The sequence below is a fragment of the Idiotropiscis lumnitzeri genome, unplaced genomic scaffold, assembly GCF_059441095.1.
Source record: "Idiotropiscis lumnitzeri isolate Australia: NSW breed Sydney's pygmy pipehorse unplaced genomic scaffold, RoL_Ilum_1.0 HiC_scaffold_41, whole genome shotgun sequence".
Classification (NCBI taxonomy): Eukaryota; Metazoa; Chordata; class Actinopteri; order Syngnathiformes; family Syngnathidae; genus Idiotropiscis; species Idiotropiscis lumnitzeri.
The window spans coordinates 533,336-551,818 of record NW_028283579.1 but is presented as its reverse complement, the minus strand read 5'-3'; the positions used below and the strand labels follow the sequence as shown (position 1 = coordinate 551,818).

Sequence of the window (18,483 nt, the reverse complement as noted above, 5' to 3'; positions counted from 1 at the left end):
TTTTTATGACTTTCCTTCAAAGGGCGTGGCTATTACGGTGCCGCAGAGTCTGATTATTCTCCGTGGCAACAAAAGTTCCTGCAAAATGATTCAGATGATCCATCTTCTGGAAATCTTTCACATTTGAGGATATTCAGGCCCTGAAGACGGCTGCCAACTTATTTTTGATCGCAGTGGTAGCGCCACCAACTGGTTAAAACAAATACAAATTATTTTCGTTGATGTTTTTCTCCGGGCAGGTGAACAAAATCTACCTTATATTTGCTCGGATGAGTGTTTAGGCCTTGAGCATGTCACAATACAAAAGTCTTTCGCCTTCTTCAGAGTGTCACATGATGCTGTCTTGTGACCCGTCTTTATCAGCTGATGTTCCATGAGGGCGTGACTTACCTGTCACAAGAATGAAGGCAAGTCACGCCCCCCGCTGTCCGTTCACTCCGCCAAGATGCTGCTCCAGGTGGTAGAGAGGATGAAGGCTCCCTTGTCTCTGTTCATGGTTTTTATGCCTCGCTTGCAGATCTCAATGGCCTCTCTGATCCAGCGCTGTTGTTTGTTCTCTTCTGTGCGGATGACCCTGCCCTTCTCCCGGTCCATGATGTGGTTTTCCCTTTTGCAGTGGTCAGTGATTGCTGATTTGTAATGTTCATGCTGTGCTTGTTCTTTTACTGCTCTGATTTTTTAATTTTTTTGACAGGTAAGTCACACCCTCATGGAACATCAGCTCAAGACACCATCATGCGACACTCTGAAGAAGGCAAAAGACTCGCCGAAACATGTCAGGTAAAAAATTAACCTAAAACATAATTGTCTGCTTTTAATGAATCAGTCAAATATCAATAATAAGAAGACAAAATGAACCTAATACAAATAAATGAATGCTTAATAACTCCCCTGCACATGCTCCTAAAAATCCAAACCTTCACCTGTAAATAAAACGTCCCGACCTGAAGACATCTTAATGTTATTATTTTGTTATACACACAGTGCCGCCAAGTGGAATCAAAAATTTGTTTTTATTTTAATTTTTACGTACTGCACGGTGCCCTTTTGACGAATCCGACTGAAAATGAGTCAGAAAAGATTCAAGACAATGATCTTACTCTCTGCCGAATTTTGTGACGTTTTGGCAAAAGGCGTGGCTATTAAGGTGCTGAAAAGTCCGATTGTACTCTGTGGCAACAAAAGCTCCGGCAACATGACTCAGATGATCCTATCTTCTCGAAGTTGTACACATTTGAGGATACTTCAGCCCTGAAGACATCTACCAACTTATTTTCCATCGTAGTAGTAGCGCCACCAACTGGTAAAAGCTAATACAAGTTATTTTCTTGGATGTTTTTCTCCGTGCAACTCAACAAGGTCGCCCTCATATATGCTCGGATGACTGTTTCGGCCATGAGGATGTCACAATACGAAATTCGTCCTTTTTCATGAAAAGTTGTGGGAGTGGCATTGCACTGTTCGGCAATAAAACAAAGCTGATTATGAGGTTCTAAATATGAACGACAACTCGTAAAACTTTACACACACATCAGGCCGAGCAAATTTATCAATATTTTCTACGTTAGTTGTGCAGCTTTTTTTAAATGGCTCGCCATGGCCCTCGAGAAATGTTAAAAAAAGCAGCTCTGGTTGAGTGTTTCACCTCGCTTTTTGTAAATTTTATGGAGTACAGTGAACCCTCGGTTATCGCGGTTAACGGGGAACGAGACCACCCGCGAAAACTGAAAATCCGCGAAGTAGCGGCGCACCTTCAAAAATGCTTAAAAAAAATAAACAATATATATAATAAATATATATATATATATATATATATATATATATATATACGGGGAGAGAGAGAGTGAAATTCATGTTATAACAAAAAAACCAAATTATTATTAAAACGTATTATTTTTTTATTCCCCAGCCATTCTTTTAGTATTTATTTAATTACTCCGACTTTTACCTGCTGGTACGCCGTCCGGTGTGCCCTGTGAAATGAAAGGTGGCATTCTTTATTTATTTATTCATTTATTCATTCATAACTGACAGCCTCGCGCTCCGCTCGTGCCCGGGCAGAAGAGGTGCTCCAATTTGGCTTAACTGTGACACACGCCCGTCCTCCTCCCCCGGAGCTTCCATTCGGTTAAACTTAGGGGCCGCTTGGCACCGCCCGTGCCCGGGGAAGGTGCTCCTCTTCGGCTTACTGTGACGCGAGCATGCCCTCCTCCTCCGGAGCTTCCATTCGGTTAAACTTAGGGGCCGCTTGGAACCGCCCGTGCCCGGGGAAGGTGCTCCTCTTCGGCTTACTGTGACGCGAGCATGCCCTCCTCCTCCGGAGCTTCCATTCGGTTAAACTTAGGGGCCGCTTGGCACCGCCCGTGCCCGGGGAAGGTGCTCCTCTACGGCTTAACTGCCACGCACGCTGGCCGGAGCTCTGGTACGGTCCGAACCGCGCGAAACGTCGCCACCGATCGTGTCCGGGGGAATGTGCTCTTCTTCGTCCACTCTCCTCTTCGCCCACGCTCTTCTTCGGCGCACGCCGGCCGTCTAACCGCTCCAGCGCCCCGTCGTGCCGCTCGGCGAAACTACAATGCCCCCGAATATTTTTTAGACCCGCGAAGCACTGAACCCGCGAAAGGTGAACCGCGAAGTAGCGAGGGTTCACTGTATGTATAAGACCAAGACCTACAAAAAAGTCTCTTGGAGCAATGAGCTAGGTTTTACAGGAAGTCGGCCATTTTGAATTTACTTAAAAGGGGGCGGGTCACCACAATGGACTTTGTGTAGAAATTATTATTTCGGCCCGAGCAGCGACCGCGGCGAGGTCCCTATTGTTTTTGTAGAAAATATTATTACTTTTATTATTATTATTATTATTATTATTATTAGGGCCTGAGCAGCGACCGCTGCGAAGTCCCTATTGTTTTTGTAGGAATTATTATTATTATTATTTTTCCGATTGTTCGATCGCATTTTTGACCCCCGAAACATGCACAAAAACTCACCAAACTTGGCAGTCTCATCGGGCATGGCGAAAAATTTGATATTTTTTAACGTCTAATATGAACAGGAAGTGAGTTATGAATTTTTGAAAGTCCGATTTTTGCCCTTTTTTGCATGTTTACAGGGGTCATTCTTTTGCACCCTGATCCTAAAGGCTTCATCTGATTGCCTTAAAATTCTGTCTGTAGCATCTGAAGACCTGGGACAAACACTGGGGCTAAAATTTTTTGTTTCCGAAATACTATATGACGGGGGCGGGGCTTCAAAGTTTTCACTTAAGATTTCCTTCGCCGCAATGGACAAAATGCTTAATAACTCTCCTGCACGTGCTGCTAAAAATCCAAAACTTCACATGTACATAAAGAGTCGGTACCTGAAGACATCTATATGTTTATATTCAGTTATACACCTTGCACCAATCAATATAAATTTTTACATTTTGACGTACTGCACGGTGCCCTTTTAACGAATCCGATTGAAAATTGGCTAGAAAAGACTCAAGACATTGATCTTACTCTATCCCTATTTTTATGACTTTCCTTCAAAGGGCGTGGCTATTACGGTGCCGCAGAGTCTGATTATTCTCCGTGGCAACAAAAGTTCCTGCAAAATGATTCAGATGATCCATCTTCTGGAAATCTTTCACATTTGAGGATATTCAGGCCCTGAAGACGGCTGCCAACTTATTTTTGATCGCAGTGGTAGCGCCACCAACTGGTTAAAACAAATACAAATTATTTTCGTTGATGTTTTTCTCCGGGCAGGTTAACAAAATCTACCTTATATTTGCTCGGATGAGTGTTTAGGCCTTGAGGATGTCACAATACGAAAGTCTTTCGCCTTCTTCAGAGTGTCACATGATGGTGTCTTGTGACCCGTCTTTATCAGCTGATGTTCCATGAGGGCGTGACTTACCTGTCACGAGAATGAAGGCAAGTCACGCCCCCCGCTGTCCGTTCACTCCGCCAAGATGCTGGTCCAGGTGGTAGAGAGGATGAAGGCTCCCTTGTCTCTGTTCATGGTTTTTATGCCTCGCTTGCAGATCTCAATGGCCTCTCTGATCCAGCGCTGTTGTTTGTTCTCTTCTGTGCGGATGACCCTGCCCTTCTCCCGGTCCATGATGTGGTTTTCCCTTTTGCAGTGGTCAGTGATTGCTGATTTGTAATGTTCATGTTGTGCTTGTTCTTTTACTGCTCTGATTTTTTCATTTTTTTGACAGGTAAGTCACACCCTCATGGAACATCAGCTCAAGACACCATCATGCGACACTCTGAAGAAGGCGAAAGACTCGCCGAAACATGTCAGGTAAAAAATTATCCTAAAACATAATTGTCTGCTTTTAATGAATCAGTCAAATATCAATAATAAGAAGACAAAATGAACCTAATACAAATAAATGAATGCTTAATAACTCCCCTGCACATGCTCCTAAAAATCCAAACCTTCACCTGTAAATAAAACGTCCCGACCTGAAGACATCTTAATGTTATTATTTTGTTATACACACAGTGCCGCCAAGTGGAATCAAAAATTTGTTTTTATTTTAATTTTCACGTACTGCACGGTGCCCTTTTGACGAATCCGACTGAAAATTAGTCAGAAAAGACTCAAGACAATGATCTTACTCTCTGCCGAATTTTGTGACGTTTTGGCAAAAGGCGTGGCTATTCAGGTGCTGAAAAGTCCGATTGTACTCTGTGGCAACAAAAGCTCCGGCAACATGACTCAGATGATCCTATCTTCTCGAAGTTGTACACATTTGAGGATACTTCAGCCCTGAAGACATCTACCAACTTATTTTACATCGTAGTAGTAGCGCCACCAACTGGTAAAAGCTAATACAAGTTATTTTCTTGGATGTTTTTCTCCGTGCAACTCAACAAGGTCGCCCTCATATATGCTCGGATGACTGTTTCGGCCATGAGGATGTCACAATACGAAATTCGTGATTTTTCGTGAAAAGTTGTGGGAGTGGCATTGCACTGTTCGGCAATAAAACAAAGCTGATTATGAGGTTCTAAATATGAACGACAACTCGTAAAACTTTACACACACATCAGGCCGAGCAAATTTATCAATATTTTATACGTTAGTTGTGCAGCTTTTTTGAAATGGCTCGCCATGGCCCTCGAGAAATGTTAAAAAAAAGCAGCTCTGGTTGAGTGTTTCACCTCGCTTTTTGTAAATTTTATGGAGTACAGTGAACCCTCGGTTATCGCGGTTAATGGGGACCGAGACCACCCGCGAAAACTGAAAATCCGCGAAGTAGCGGCGCACCTTCAAAAATGCTTAAAAAAAATAAACAGGTCACTGCTCGGGCCCTAATAATAATAATAATAATAATTTCCACAAAAACAATAGGGACCTCGCCGCGGTCGCTGCTCGGGCCCCAATAATAATTTCTACACAAAGTCCATTGTGGTGACCCGCCCCCTTTTAAGTAAATTCAAAATGGCCGACTTCCTGTAAAACCTAGCTCATTGCTCCAAGAGTCTTTTTTGTAGGTCTTGGTCTTATACATACAGTGAACCCTCGCGACTTGGCGGTTCACCTTTCGCGGGTTCAGTGCTTCGCGGGTCTAAAAAATATTCGGGGGCATTGTAGTTTCGCCGAGCGGCACGACGGGGCGCTGGAGCGGTTAGACGGCCGGCGTGCGCCAAAGAAGAGCGTGGGCGAAGAGGAGAGTGGACGAAGAAGAGCACGTTCCCCCGGACACGATCGGTGGCGACGTTTCGCGCGGTTCGGACAGTACCAGAGCTCCGGCCGGCGTGCGTGGCAGTTAAGCCGTAGAGGAGCACCTTCCCCGGGCACGGGCGGTGCCAAGCGGCCCCTAAGTTTAACCGAATGGAAGCTCCGGAGGAGGAGGGCATGCTCGCGTCACAGTAAGCCGAAGAGGAGCACCTTCCCCGGGCACGGGCGGTTCCAAGCGGCCCCTAAGTTTAACCGAATGGAAGCTCCGGGGGAGGAGGGCATGCTCGCGTCACAGTAAGCCGAAGAGGAGCACCTTCCCCGGCCACGGGCGGTTCCAAGCGGCCCCTAAGTTTAACCGAATGGAAGCTCCGGAGGAGGAGGGCATGCTCGCGTCACAGTAAGCCGAAGAGGAGCACCTTCCCCGGGCACGGGCGGTGCCAAGCGGCCCCTAAGTTTAACCGAATGGAAGCTCCGGGGGAGGAGGGTGGGCGTGTGTCACAGTTAAGCCGAATTGGAGCACCTCTTCCGCCCGGGCACGAGCGGAGCGCGAAGCTGTCAGTTATGAATGAATAAATGAATAAATAAATAAAGAAAGAAAGAATGGCACCTTTCATTTCACAGGGCACACCAGACGGCGTACCAGCAGGTAAAAGTCTGAGTAATTAAATAAATACAAAAAGAATGGCTGGGGAATAAAAAAATAATACGTTTTAATAATAATTTGGTTTTTTTGTTATAACATCAATTTCACTCTCTCTCTCTCTCCCCGTATATATATATTTATATATTTATTATATATATTGTATTTTTTTTTAAGCATTTTTGAAGGTGCGCCGCTACTTCGCGGATTTTCAGTTTTCGCGGGTGGTCTCGGTCCCCATTAACCGCGATAACCGAGGGTTCACTGTACTCCATAAAATTTACAAAAAGCGAGGTGAAACACTCAACCAGGGCTGCTTTTTTTAACATTTCTCGAGGGCCATGGCGAGCCATTTCAAAATAGCTGCACAACTAACGTATAAAATATTGATAAATTTGCTCTGCCTGATGTGTGTGTAAAGTTTCACGAGTTGTCGTTCATATTTAGAACCTCATAATCAGCGTTGTTTTATTGCCGAACAGTGCAATGCCACTCCCACAACTTTTCACGAAAAAGGATGAATTTCGTATTGTGACATCCTCATGGCCGAAACAGTCATCCGAGCATATATGAGGGCGACCTTGTTGAGTTGCACGGAGAAAAACATCCAAAAAAATAACTTGTATTAGCTTTTACCAGTTGGTGGCGCTACTACTACGATGAAAAATAAGTTGGTGGATGTCTTCAGGGCTGAAGTATCCTCAAATGTGTACAACTTCGAGAAGATAGTATCATCTGAGTAATGTTGCCGGAGCTTTTGTTGCCACAGAGTACAATCGGACTTTTCAGCACCGTAATAGCCACGCCTTTTGCCAAAACGTCACAAAATTCGGCAGAGAGTAAGTGAGTCTTTTCTGACTAATTTTCAGTCGGATTCGTCAAAAGGGCACCGTGCAGTACGTGAAAATTAAAATAAAAACAAATTTTTGATTCCACTTGGCGGCGCTGTGTGTATAACAAAATAATAACATTAAGATGTCTTCAGGTCGGGACGTTTTATTTACAGGTGAAGGTTTGGATTTTTAGGAGCATGTCCAGGGGAGTTATTAAGCATTCATTTATTTGTATTAGGTTCATTTTGTCTTCTTATTATTGATATTTGACTGATTCATTAAAAGCAGACAATTATGTTTTAGGTTAATTTTTTACCTGACATGTTTCGGCGAGTCTTTCGCCTTCTTCAGAGTGTCGCATGATGGTGTCTTGAGACCCGTCTTTATCAGCTGATGTTCCATGAGGGTGTGACTTACCTGTCAAAAAAATTAAAAAATCAGAGCAGTAAAAGAACAAGCACAACATGAACATTACAAATCAGCAATCACTGACCACTGCAAAAGGGAAAACCACATCATGGACTGGGAGAAGGGCAGGGTCATCCGCACCGGAGAGAACAAACTACAGCGCTGGATCAAAGAAGCAATTGAGATCTGCAAGCGAGGCATAAAAACCATGAACAGAGACAAGGGAGCCTTCATCCTCTCTACCACCTGGAGCAGCATCTTGGCGGAGTGAACGGACAGCGGGGGGCGTGACTTGCCTTCATTCTTGTGACAGGTAAGGCACGCCTTCATGGAACATCAGCTGATTAAGACTGGTCACAAGACACCATCACAGGGTTCGAAGTTAACTTTAAAAACTGCTTCCCCATAGGGCAAGTGCCACTAAAATTTGCCTTGCCCGAGTGGCCAAATTACTTGCCCAACTTGGGCAAGTGACAATTCTTTTTCTCTTGCCCTGAGTGACTTTTTGTATGACAAAGTGTATAATTACAAATTGCATGAATTTTTTGTTCGGACAGTTCCCGCCTAGAAAGAATTAAAAATACGTTACAATCATAAGTGTTGCTTATATAAAAATGTATCATGTATTAACACATTAATTAGGTGTCTGCTGACCCAGGATTATGTTATTGTTATGTTATGTTATATATCAAAGAGAATGTGGAATGACACTGAACGATGGAAGGTGGAAGGATGTGGAAAGATCGTGAATGACATTGAATGATTTGGAATGACACTGAAAGATTTTGAATAATACTGAATGACACTGAATGAAGTAAAACTCTCTGGGAACGGGCCAATTCAAGATAGCTGCCGCACTGTGGGGGAGGCTTTGGTACCAAATTTGGAAAGAGACCCAAACGGTTGGGTCCATTTTATATCAGTGTGGGGGTGAAACGTTGGTCTCTGCGGAGCTGTCTGAATATTGGAGAAGTGAGAAGACAAAGTAAAACAGAACAATTAAAATCACTCTTCAAATACATATTGTTTGGTAAGCAGAGCATGATTTACAGCTCACCATTTTATTGCATGCACCAAGCATGTTATACATTTTTCTGTCCACGGGATGGCGTAGTCAAGAAAAATGAAGCATCTCGAAGCCCATTCGTGTGTGAAGTATTTCCCTGCAGGGCTTGGCTGCTTTATGGGGCTTCATTTTGCCATCACTAGTTTTAGATAGTTTTAATTTTTGAAAGAGCATTTTCATTTTACAGTGAACCCTCGCTACTTCGCGGTTCACCTTTCGCGGGTTCAGTGCTTCGCGGGTCTAAAAAATATTCGGGGGCATTGTAGTTTCGCCGAGCGGCACGACGGGGCGCTGGAGCTGTTAGACGGCCGGCATGCGCCGAAGAAGAGCGTGGGCGAAGAGGAGAGTGGACGAAGAAGAGCACGTTCCCCCGGGCACGATTTGGGGCGACGTTTCGCGCGGTTCGGACCGTACCAGAGCTCCGGCCAGCGTGCGTGGCAGTTAAGCCGAAGAGGAACAACTTCCGCCCGGGCACTAGCGGGGCGACATTTCGCTCTGTTCGGGAGCGTACGAGAGCTCCGGAGGAGGCCGGCCGGCGTGCGTGGCAGTTAAGCCGAAGAGGAGCACCTTCCCCGGGCACGGGCGGTGTCAAGCGGCCCCTAAGTTTAACCGAATGGAAGCTCCGGAGGAGGAGGGCATGCTCGCGTCACAGTTAAGCCGAAGAGAAGCACCTTCCCCGGGCACGGGCGGGGCGAAATGAAACCGAGTTCAACCGAACGGAGACACGCTTCGGGGGAGCAGGTGCATGACAATTAAGCCGAAGAGGAGCACCTCTTCCGCCCGAGCACGAGCGGAGCGCGAGGCTGTCAGTTATGAATGAATAAATGAATAAAAAAAATAAATGAAGAATGCCACCTTTCATTTCACAGGGCACACCGGACGGCGTACCAGCAGGTAAAGGTCGAAGTAATTAAAAAAATACAAAAAGAAGTAATTGAATAAATACAAAAATAATGGCTGGGGAATAAAAAAATAATAAGTTTTAATAATAATTTTTTTTTTTTGTTATAGCATGAATTTCACTCTCTCTCTCTCTCTACCCGTGTATATATATATATATATATACATATATATATATATATATATATACATATTTATTATTTTTTTTTTTTAAGCATTTTTGAAGGTGCACCACTACTTCGCACTTTTTTTTTTTAAGCATTTTTGAAGGTGCGCCGCTACTTCGCGGATTTTCAGTTTTCGCGGGTGGTCTCGGTCCCCATTAACCGCGATAACCGAGGGTTCACTGTATTTTTTTCATTATCGAATTTTATTTTTTTCTATTCAAGTTTTGAGTTCATTTTCGTTTACTAAAATAACCTTGGGCTGCAACTACTATCACAGCAACGGCTCATTATATTTTGGCTGCTAAATATGCCAATTTGTCAGAGAGAAGACCGTGACAAAGAATGGCCCAATCGCAATAAACACTCTACACCATACGTTCCTCGTTGACGTGTACATGGGGTGTTGCAGAGCACAGGTTCCAAGCGTACCGATATTGCAAAATTGGGACAATGCGTGTGACGACACCAACTTCCGCCTCCTATGTCATCGAGCTTGGCGGCACGTTATCATTATGTATTTATTTGTAACAATTTTGACGTTGAGAGTGATATTAAAACTTAAGTAATGTGGTAGTTAAGAAAAAACCCTGGCTTGGGACCCACCGGAACAAGCTATAGCTTCATTTGTACTATTTGAGGCGCTCTCACAATCTGCGGCGCATGCACACAAGGTCGCTAAGTACGCTAGCTGCACTCGGACAAAACACGTAGGTGACTTTAAAAGAGTGACCGAAATTGCACACATGCAACTGTTTATCATAATGTCATAATTTGATATGTACATTTGAAGAGAATTTTTTTCAGCATGGGCACAAGAATTCCACCGAACATCGCCAGTTCAATGGGATTTTGGTTAAGTCCGCAAATAATTGTGGACAATATACTTTGGCTGCGCGCTCGAATAATTTTACTCGTATATACTTCAATGAGGGTGTAGTGTGGGTATCGGGATCTTTAACACGCCCTAACACGAAGCTGACTCTCCAACCGCCACAGCCTTTTAATGACGAAATTATAAAATAAACAAAAACACTGTTCAACAACATAAAATAAAATAAAAAATCACATCATACTTACATTTATAAACTTTAATCCTCAAGAACATTATTCTCAGGTTGACCGAAAGACGAGGACACGGGAGCGCCTCTGGCATGTTCTTCTTCCTTGTGTAGGCGAATGACGTTTTAAGGTGCTTGTCCGCCACCTGCTGTGCTGAACTATGTATTAAATAAGAAAAGCAAATTGTTGAATGTTTTTTCCCCAATGAAGACTGAATTGTAAAATACCCGGAAATGGCTTTTCTGTTTTATTGTGCATTTAAAAAAAATTCAGATTGTCCTTTTTTGTTGAGATAATTGTTGAATATTGAAATTGCACATGTAACTGGTAATTTAGTTTTAGATATTATTTGAACCAGTGGAGGGCCATGCATTTCACACCTGGGCCTTCAATGAAGTCCTACTTAGTCCTACTTGAATAAATCCCCCTCATAATACCATAATTTATGACACCACGGGTGGACAAACAATATACAGAAAAGCACTTAGACAGCACTGACCGAGTGTTGGACGATATAGCTTCTCTTGAAAGGTCCGTGTTGAAAATGGCCTCGCAAGTGAATCTTCAATTTCTAAAGATAAAGATGTCTTTTAATTGTCCCATAACGGGGACATTTGCAGTGTTACAGCAGCAAAGATATACATCACACAGTGGCACCGACGTAATGTAGCCGTTAATGTATAACATTGGCAGCAGGCATTCATAAAAAGCATGCAAATATACACAGTATATACGTATATACACAGATCCCCATGTATATACACACTTACAGCCCACAACATATACAAGTGTAAGGAAACACTCCTAATGCCTGTCTATGGTTCAGAGGGGAAATAAATAAAAATGCTGCAATGATAAAAAAAAATACTGAATGATTGAAAATACTGCAATGATAAAAATACTGCAAGAATAAAAGTACTGTACCCAGCCAACATGTCCAACTGGGCCCCAAATGGGGTAAATGCGGGATTCCTGGGTACCAAGTGGGAATGGGCTAGAAGTGGGCAATGGTACAGGGTTCCATGTGGGCGCCATCTGGGATTGGTGGGCATGGGCTTAAACTGGGCAAATGTTGTGGGTGCAATACGGGTTGTGTATGGGCTAAGTGGGCATGGGTTAGAACTGGTAAAGATAAAGATAAAGATGGCCTTTATTAGTCCCACAATGGGGAAATTTGAGGTGTTACAGCAGCAAAGATATAGCTCACACAGAGTCGGCGGCGTAATGTAGCCGTTAATGTATAACATTAGCAGCAGACATTCATAAAAAGCATGCAAATATACACAGTATAAACGTATCTAAGTGTAAGGAAACACTCCTAATGTCTGTCCATTATACAGAGGGGAAAATGCTGTAATGATAAAAACTACTGAATCTACTACTGAAACCATTTATAGGTCCTATTTGGGTTATGTGTGGGCTAAGTGGGCATGGGTTAGAACTGGTCAACCATGTGAGGGTCTCATATGGGCTGTATATGGGCCAAGTGGGCATGGGTTAGAGCTGGTCAACCATGTCTGGGTCCTATTTGGGTTATGTGTGGGCTAAGTGGGCATGGGTTAGAAGTGGTCACCATTTATCGGTCCTGTTTGGGTTATGTGTGGGATAAGTGGGCATAGGTTAGAGCTGGTCAACCATGTCTGGGTCCTGTATGGGTTATAGATGAGCTAAGCGGGCATGGGTTTGAAAATTTGTTCTGGAGCCTTTTTGATATTTAATGCATGCTATGCTAATAGTAACCACCCGAAGACTATTCTCAGTAGAACTATTCAATGGATGCCAAAACGATAGAGACATGGCCATGGAGCCTATGCTGCGAGATTGTGAAAGGACTAAAATAAGTGTAGGATTTTTGAGGACCAGAAGTCAGCTTTTATTAGGTTTGACATTGATTTAACTTATGGAACAATGCAAATTATGGTCGGGTTGTTGTTGGACTTTTTCCGCTTTTGACTAAGGGACGGGTGTTTTTATTTTCTGGGACTCTTTAGAACAAGCGGCACGGTGGCGGACTGGTTAGCAAGTCCGCATCACAGTACAGAAGTGCAAGGTTCTCCCTGTGCCTGCTAGGGTTTTCGCCGGTTTCCTCCCACTTTCCAAAAACATCCAGTATAGGTTGATTGGTCACTGGTCCAAGGTCTGAGTGTGAGAGCGGATGGTTGCTTGTCTCTGTGTGCCCTGCGATTGACTGGCAACCAGTTCAGGGTGTACCCTGTCGACTGCCCGAAGACAGCTGGGATAGGCTCCAGCACTCCCGGGGACCCTTGTGAGGACAAGAAGCAGTACAGAGGATTGATTGATTTATTAAAATTAAAATTAAATTCATGTATTTATCTATGCTAAATTTAACAAGGCTGGACGTTATATTTTGTGAATTTACATGTACCCCCAACTGTGACTTAATAACCCTTAAGGGACAAGATAACATTTTATAATATACCAGACAGCTAAGATTGTCATCTATGAACTATTTGACAAGGCAGGTCCAGCATTGTCAGCCACATCCAACAGTCAACACAGTTACTTTTTTTTAAATAAACAAAATCAACATTAGTAATTAGTTATTTTATTAATTCTGTATGCTGTGAAAGATCTTTATTCAAAGTATATTTGAAGTTATTTCTACCTTATTGCTTGATTTTTGTAGATTCAAGTTGGAGTTGTCAAAATTACAGATTCTTTTGAAGGCAGCATATTCAAACTGTGAGAAAAGGAGCGAATGCAAGCTACGCGGTCTTTGAGGTGCGGCAGAAGAGCTGAAAGCACGGTGAGTCCCGAACGATAATTGAATTAATTAATTAATCTTGGGTAAATGTCTGGCTCTCATTTTTTAGACTTACTTTACAATGTGTTTTGTAATTTTTCAAGGTTGCCTGTGTTGGAAAACTGCTTGGTGCGTTAGCTAAAACACAGTATGCTAAAATGATAAGTGACGAGAACACAGAGGGTATATCAACAACGTACGTACTCGAATTATTTTGGGGAAAACTTAAGTACATTATAATCACCCTTTTAATAATACTGATAAGCGTTGTGTGTTTTATTTATTTTTATGAGGACCTTTACAACGAGCTACATATTGTTCGCATTGGGCCTACGACGCTAAACACAGTGTCCCTCGATCTCTCTCCAAAATTCTCCAAAAGACTTAAGCTTTCACTCAAATTAATACAATCTACTCCACTAGCTCATTTAAGGCTTTTTTGTGATGTGTTTGATTTGGGTAAGTAAAGCAAAACATATTAACTGTTGAATGTTGCCTGTTATTTAAATAATAGAAATTCAAGATGAAAGTTGAACAGATATTGAAATGCTAGATTGGCTCATTCAGAATCATGCCACAATGTGCTTTGTATGTTTTGTGTGTGGGTTTATCAAGCTCTAATTCAATGCAGTGTCCAAAACGAGCGCGCATAATTGTTGGATGAATGTTGGTTAATAGAGTCAGATAATAGTTAAAATTCCAACAGTTGAACAGATGTTGAAATGCTAGATTGGCTCATTCAGAATCATGCCACAATGTGCTTTGTATGTTTTGTGTGTCGGCTTATCAAGCTCTAATTCAATGCAGTGTTGAGCTGCATTTGAGAGGAACTACGTAAGTAACTAATGTGGAAAAATTGTGACTTCTTTGTGTACTTTTATTTTGAATATTCAAATTTTGTGGGTAAAGGTTAGAGAAAATAAGTTAAAAATGAGAGCTGTACAGGTATTTAAGTTTTTGGTTTGTAAAATACCCGAATGTGGGTTTCAGCAGGTGAGGCAATGATTGGACAGAGCAAAAGCTATGCTCCAAAATAGAAGTGATTACACCTTCACTAGACTAACCTGCAGCTAATTACATAATTATAAAATTAACACTTTAACCTGGCTTCCCCATCACAGATGTATTCTTTTAAATGCAAAGCTTTTTGTTCTAGCTTTTGTTGTTAAATGACATTCATGCCCAAGTGTCTATGCATCCATTGCAGGGATGTTTTCTCAAGTGACGAGTCTGAAGCCTGTGATGACGAAGTACCATCTACACCTCCCCATGGATTGTCACAGAGAAAAAGCTTCCTAACCAAGAGAGGCGCTGCAGAAGGTCCTTGAGTACGTCCAACGTGTTGAGTCTGTGAGTCTACTGCAGGATCTAATGCAGGTATGAAAATGATGAAATTTTAATGTATTATCTTCAAAATTATAAATAATTATTTAATTTCTTGAAATATAAAATTAGGTACCCTAAACCCAAGTAGGAACCCCAGTCCCAGTACATTCCTGATTCTGGAGCTACAGAGATCAAACCATCCTACTGTATCACTAAATAGCCCCACCTCTAAAACCCTGATTCGGAAGGCCGAGTTGAAAGACTTCAGAGTTCAAGATGGTCAACTGCAACTATGATAAGCCGAATGTGTTCACCCCAAGTCGGAAACTGAGAAAAAGACTCAATTTTCACATGATTTCAGTCCCTTCTATATTTAAAAGAATGTATTGGGGCTCTAAAAATGTGAAATATTTTTACAAGTATTTCTTTTACTACTCATAGGCAGTTTCATAATAATAGTACAATTTGGCATCGTGTATTGTTTTTTGGTTCCATTCAAAATGCACAAGACGTATAGACATATTTTGTTTGTGGATCGCTGCAGCATCACACGAGCGCACAGAGACAAACGTGGCAGCAACTTAAAACAATTAAAACATCGAATCGAAATCGGGAACTGAAAATCAAAAATCGAATTGGGGCTTGAGTGAATCGTTACCTCCCTAATCATAATCATTTTGGTAGAATGTTGGGCTCTTGCCCTTTGAGTGTATATGGCGTTACCGAAGCTGTTCACTTAATCGACAATTCCTTTCCTGTGACGTTTATCATACCCAGTTTAACTGCCAAAATATTTTTAAGTGTGTGATGATTATCTGGATCGAGTGACACCCATGTTATAATGGTTGCAGGTATTGGTGGATTGGACGATAGTGTCAGAACAATGATGGCGTTCATCATGACAAATCCTCTGTCTCTGAAGTACAATCTCTTTGGACATCGTAGCAAGAACAAGCGCCGAGACCTGCCTTTTTCTGATGTTCTATACGGTAATATATTTTTTTTTTAATTTTTTTTTTAAGGGATTGTGGTGTGAAGACATTTCAGCATGTCCCATAAGGTTTCACAATCATTAAATAGCTTTACTAAGTTGGCTTCTTGTCTTTTTTGTTTTAGGAGCACTGAAAAGGAATGGAGCCACAAAGGACATCAACGAGAAGGACACAGGCAACCCTGTCCAAGTGGTTCATGGGAGCTTGTGATCAAGGTGGGAATAGGGCAGTTCGAGCTCGGAGATCTCAAGGCAACTGTCAGGTTTAAAACGTCCTGACGCCATTTTTAGACTGAAGGTGGCATAAATCCAGACCAAACCAGTTAGAGTTTTGTTTTTGACCATTCGCGAATGGGAGAGGAAGTCAGGAGGTGAAGCAGGCGTCTTGCCAGTTCAATCTCGCGCACTCTCTCTCACTCTCTACCACCCGTTCGGTCTTTTATCAGCAACCTAAGCAGACAATGGAGGTCTGTCTGAAATTCTAGCAGGCAGGCAGGAAGCAATCAACCACAGTAGTCAGTCAGGAATTCGAAACTAAAGTGTGTGCGTGTGTTCCAGTTGTGCGCGTGTGTGCTAAAGCAATAATGTGAGTGTCTGTGTGTGTGCGCAATTATAACTGATACAAATAGTGTATAAAAACATGATTAGAAATACACAAACTATTTACATATCCTCATCCCATCTCACATTTCCCCGTTTGTGGGTTTAAATCATGTCCTTACGGCTTTAAGACAGATCATCATAATGAAATCATACAACAGTGTGGTCATCCGTGGAGGGGCGAAAACCCTCAGTAGGGACAAAATTCCCCTCCTCCCTTCCGGCGTGGAACGAGATTCTCATGGTATGTTGGTCACTTGGGAATAAAACATAAAAAAACTTCAATATACCTAGTGAAAAATAACAAAACTGTCTCCACGCAGAGTTTGTCTCCACGCAGAGCTTGTCTCTGCGGCGACTTGATGGAGGCCCTTGCCTCGTTGTAGGAGGGGACAGCCGTCTTTACCTCCCGGATCTTCGTGTGTGGTGTATGTGTGTGCATGTGTGGGGGCAGGGGCAAAAGGGTCCATGTGTTATTTAGGTTTCAGTGTCCAGTTCGAGTTTGTCATTGTCCAGTTCGAATTCGTCATTCTCAACATCAATCAGGTTGTAATGGTACATTTGGGCAACAAACATGCAGTTAATAATCATCTTTGTCATAAGAATAATGCAACATGAACAGACTACACATAACAAAAATGAAAACCATAATTATCCCGATATATTGTCTTTCAAATTCTTCGTAGTGGTCATAACATCAATAATTGTTTCATTTTATTAAAAATGTAAATGCAGTAATGTTCTCCAATCAAGGCTAAAATTCTTTATGTACGTCATTAATTTCCAAACAATATCTAATCTTTTTGTTCTGTGGCTTCAACATTCGTATCTGTGGCTGGTTGTGCGGTTCCGATGTGCGTGTGGTCCGATATTGTGACTCAGGTGGGCTCCTGTTCGAGGGATTCGCGTTGCTCGGCCTTTAGCTGGAAACCGGAGAAGCTTGTACTGCAACTGGTGGATCCAGCTGCCACGCCCCGCGACCTTTGCTGCCGTCGGGGTCACTGCAATCATCTGGCGAGGGCCATCTCAGCATTCACTTGTCCCAACGAAGTGGTTTCAGCACCTTGAAGAAGAGTTGGTCTCCCACACGGACGTGATTTCTCTGTGGATCAGAACACACTGACCAGTAATTGCGTCTTTTTTTTTTTTTTTCTTTTTGGTCAAAACATGTTTCCCATGTGGACTGGGACTGATGTGCCAGTCGCTGGTGGTTCTGATGAACCTGAGAGTCGATAGGGGATAGTGTCCTAACTTCGGCTGGCACTATCCTCATTGTTGTGATTGAAACACAGTCTGGTCATTGTCTCCTTTTTTTCCCTCATTGTCTTGATAAGTTTGCCCTTAACAGTCCCATTTGTGCGTTCCACAAGTCCTGCAGACTGTATGCACAATGACGCTTTGAGTCAATTTTGCAACAACTGTCCCACTTGTTACAACATCATTCACAAAATGCATAATTTTCACTTCAAATCACTTCTTGAAATTCCAAATGTCAGGATAATTTGTGTTAGGTTGAAGATGTATTTTATCCCATATTTTACTCTATTAGTATTGCAAAAGAATTGTTCCACAGCGTGACCCATGTTTGACCATATGGATGAGAAGACTTCACAGAGAAGCGGATGCCTGAAGACTGGATCAACGTCTGCAACATCAAAGGAGGTGTGCTGAGACACACCTCTGAAACAAAAGGACTGAGACTTTAGTACCAGAGCACTAAAAGGGCATATCTGCCTTTTCAATCAGTGGATGACTGCCATTGATGTCTGTCTTTCCTCTTGTGTCTGAGATGTTTACATGTTCCTGCTGGTGCTCCCCCCTTCATCCCTTCGTGCAAATACATTGTATTGTTAGGGACTTCCCTAATAAAATAGAGGGCTCGGCGGAGTGTGCTCCAGAACGAATTTGGAGATGTAACTGAGCACACCTCCGTTCGTTCTCCTCGCGAGTAAAAGATCAACTCTTGTCTTCCTTCCATTCATTTAGCCTATGTTCAGTGAATGCTTAGGTGATTGAACCTGACAATTTGATTACACAACACTTTTTCCAA

General features: G+C 42.6%; 1 long non-coding RNA gene across 1 annotated transcript; it reads left to right on the top strand.

Annotated features, from left to right (window-relative positions):
• The first annotated feature begins 684 nt into the window (after positions 1 to 684).
• On the top strand, positions 685 to 17,441 carry LOC148315765 (uncharacterized). Its single transcript, XR_015840606.1, has 6 exons — positions 685 to 780; positions 13,400 to 13,519; positions 14,724 to 14,893; positions 15,694 to 15,831; positions 15,959 to 16,049; positions 17,316 to 17,441. It is a non-coding gene; the product is annotated as an uncharacterized LOC148315765 (long non-coding RNA).
• Positions 17,442 to 18,483: the final 1,042 nt, after the last annotated feature.